The sequence below is a fragment of the Phalangium opilio genome, unplaced genomic scaffold (genome assembly GCF_054372755.1).
Source record: "Phalangium opilio isolate 3A_F unplaced genomic scaffold, DU_Popi_V2 ptg000019l_1, whole genome shotgun sequence".
In the NCBI taxonomy this organism is placed as follows: domain Eukaryota; kingdom Metazoa; phylum Arthropoda; class Arachnida; order Opiliones; family Phalangiidae; genus Phalangium; species Phalangium opilio.
In genome coordinates, this window is record NW_028324152.1 from 4,698,293 (window position 1) to 4,701,905 (window position 3,613).

General features: G+C 48.3%; 1 non-coding gene across 1 annotated transcript; it reads left to right on the forward strand.

Moving 5' to 3' along the window:
• The first annotated feature begins 2,208 nt into the window (after positions 1–2,208).
• Positions 2,209–2,281, forward strand: TRNAT-GGU (transfer RNA threonine (anticodon GGU)). The gene has a single exon. It is a non-coding gene; the product is annotated as a tRNA-Thr (tRNA).
• Positions 2,282–3,613: the final 1,332 nt, after the last annotated feature.

Genomic DNA, 3,613 nt, shown 5'->3' on the forward strand with positions numbered 1-3,613 from the left:
TGTTCAACTACCGCTGAAGTTTCGGTATGCTCGTCTTGTTCCGGTATCCGCGAGAGGGCGTCAGCTACAACATTATCTTTGCCGGGTATATGGTTTACAGTGAAATCAAAAGCTTGTAGCCTTGCGTTCCACCTGGCAAATTTGCCGGTGGGGTCTCGCGCGCGGTAAAGCCAGCGTATTGCACTGTGATCGGTAAAAACTTCAAATTTTGACCCTTTATGTATGGGCGGAACTTCTCTACTGCCCAGACGACAGCTAAACATTCCCGCTCAGTCGTGGAATATTTTCTTTCCGTGTCGCTAAGTGAGCGGCTAGCGAATTGGACGACGTGTCGCTTTCCCTTTATTTTCTGCGACAGCACTGCTTCCAATCCAAGGTAGGAAGCGTCCGTGTGTAGTATGAAGGGCTGTGTATAGTCCGTTGAACTTAACACTGAGGCCGACGACAATTCTTTCTTCAAGGTATAAAGGTACGTCCGCACTAGGCGTAAATTTTCGCTCGCCACGCTACGTACGCTACGCTCGCCACGCACGCATCGTTACGTAATAAGTCAGTGTTTTTCCACAATACCTGACGAACATTTAATTTTTGGGCTTCCGTGGCGCAATGGTTAGCGCGTTCAGCTGTTAACCGAAAGGTTGGTGGTTCGAGCCCACCTGGGAGCGGTGTTTTGGGATCTCAAGTGTAACGTAAAAAGCCAAAGTTTTTCCACAATACCTGACGACCATTTAATTTTTGGGCTTCCGTGGCGCAATGGTTAGCGCGTTCGGCTGTTAACCGTAAGGTTGGTGGTACGAGCCCATCCGGGAGCGGTGATGTGAGGTCTCAGATGTTACGTAAAAAATCAGTGTTTTTCCACAATACCTGACGAACATTTAATTTTTGGGCTTCCGTGGCGCAATGGTCATCGCGTTCAGCTGTTAACCGAAGGGTTGGTGGTTCGAGCCCACCCGGTAGAGGTGTTGTGGGGTCTCAGAAGTAGCGTGAAAATTCATAACTTTTCTACAATAACTGACAACCACTTAATTTCTGAGCTTCCGTGGCTCAAAGGTTAGCGCGTTCGGCTGTTAACCGAAAGGTTGGTGGTACGAGCCCATCCGGGAGCGGTGTTGTGAGGTGTCAGATGTAACCCAAAATATAAATGTTATTCCACAATACCTGAAGACCACTTAATTTTTGGGCTTCCGTTGCGAAATGGTTTGCGCGTTCGGCTGTTAACAGAAAGGTTGGTGGTTCGAGCACACCCGGGAGCGGTGCTGTGATGTCTCAGATGTTACGTAAAAAGTCAGTGTTTTTCCACAATACCTGACGAACATTTAATTTTTGGGCTTCCGTGGCGCAATGGTTAGCGCGTTCAGCTGTTAACCGAAAGGTTGGTGGTTCGAGCCCACCCGGGAGAGGTGTTGTGGGGTCTCAGATGTAGCGTGAAAAGTCATAACTTTCTACAATAACTGACAACCATTTAATTTCTGAGCTTCCGTGGCTCAAAGGTTAGCGCGTTCGGCTGTTAACCGAAAGGTTGGTGGTACGAGCCCATCCGGGAGCGGTGTTGTGAGGTGTCAGATGTAACCCAAAATATAAATGTTATTCCACAATACCTGAAGACCACTTAATTTTTGGGCTTCCGCTGCGCAATGGTTTGCGCGTTCGGCTGTTAACAGAAAGGTTGGTGGTTCGAGCACACCCGGGAGCGGTGCTGTGAGGTCTCAGATGTTACGTAAAAAGTCAGTGTTTTTCCACAATACCTGACGAACATTTAATTTTTGGGCTTCCGTGGCGCAATGGTTAGCGCGTTCGGCTGTTAACCGAAAGGTTGGTAGTACGTGCCCATCCGGGAGCGGTGTTGTGAGTTGTCAGATGTAACCCAAAATATAAATGTTATTCCACAATACCAGAAGACCACTTAATTTTTGGGCTTCCGTTGCGCAATGGTTCGCGCGTTCGGCTGTTAACAGAAAGGTTGGTTGGTCGAGCACACCCGGGAGCGGTGCTGTGAGGTCTCAGATGTTACATAAAAAGTCCGTGTTTTTCCACAATACCTGACGAACATTTAATTTTTGGGCTTCCGTGGCGCAATGGTTAGAACGTTCAGCTGTTAACCGAAATGTTGGTGGTTCGAGCCCACCCGGGAGAGGTGTTGTGGGGTCTCAGATGTAGCGTGAAAAGTCATAACGTTTCCACAATACCTGACGACCATTTAATTTTTGGGCTTCCGTGGCGCAATGGTTAGCGCGTTCGGCTGGTAACCGTAAGGTTGGTGGTACGAGCCCATCCGGGAGCGGTGCTGTGAGGTTTCAGATGTTACGTAAAAAATCAGTGTTTTTCCACAATACCTGACGAACATTTAATTTTTGGGCTGCCGTGGAGCAATGGTCATCGCGTTCAGCTGTTAACCGAAGGGTTGGTGGTTCGAGCCCACCCGGTAGAGGTGTTGTGGGGTCTCAGAAGTAGCGTGAAAATTCATAACTTTTCTACAATAACTGACAACCATTTAATTTCTGAGCTTCCGTGGCTCAAAGGTTAGCGCGTTCGGCTGTTAACCGAAAGGTTGGTAGTACGAGCCCATCCGGGAGCGGTGTTGTGAGTTGTCAGATGTAACCCAAAATATAAATGTTATTCCACAATACCAGAAGACCACTTAATTTTTGGGCTTCCGTTGCGCAATGGTTTGCGCGTTCGGCTGTTAACAGAAAGGTTGGTGGTTCGAGCACACCCGGGAGCGGTGCTGTGAGGTCTCAGATGTTACATAAAAAGTCAGTGTTTTTCCACAATACCTGACGAACATTTAATTTTTGGGCTTCCGTGGCGCAATGGTTAGAACGTTCAGCTGTTAACCGAAATGTTGGTGGTTCGAGCCCACCCGGGAGAGGTGTTGTGGGGTCTCAGATGTAGCGTGGAAAGTCATAACGTTTCCACAATACCTGAAAAACATTTAATTTCTGAGCTTCCGTGGCGCAATGGTTAGCGCGTTCGGCTGTTAACCGAAAGGTTGGTAGTACGAGCCCACCCGGGAGCGGTGTTGTGAGTTGTCAGATGTAACCCAAAATATAAATGTTATTCCACAATACCAGAAGACCACTTAATTTTTGGGCTTCCGTTGCGCAATGGTTTGCGCGTTCGGCTGTTAACAGAAAGGTTGGTGGTTCGAGCACACCCGGGAGCGGTGCTGTGAGGTCTCAGATGTTACGTAAAAAGTCAGTGTTTTTCCACAATACCTGACGAACATTTAATTTTTGGGCTTCCGTGGCGCAATGGTTAGAACGTTCAGCTGTTAACCGAAATGTTGGTGGTTCGAGCCCACCCGGGAGAGGTGTTGTGGGGTCTCAGATGTAGCGTGAAAAGTCATAACGTTTCCACAATACCTGAAAAACATTTAATTTCTGAGTTTCCGTGGCTCAATGGTTTGCGCGTTCGGCTGTTAACAGAAAGGTTGGTGGTTCGAGCACACCCGGGAGCGGTGCTGTGAGGTCTCAGATGTTACGTAAAAAGCCAAAGTTTTTCCACAATACCTGACGACCATTTAATTTTTGGGCTTCCGTGGCGCTATGGTTAGCGCGTTCGGCTGTTAACCGTAAGGTTGGTGGTACGAGCCCATCCGGGAGCGGTGCTGTGA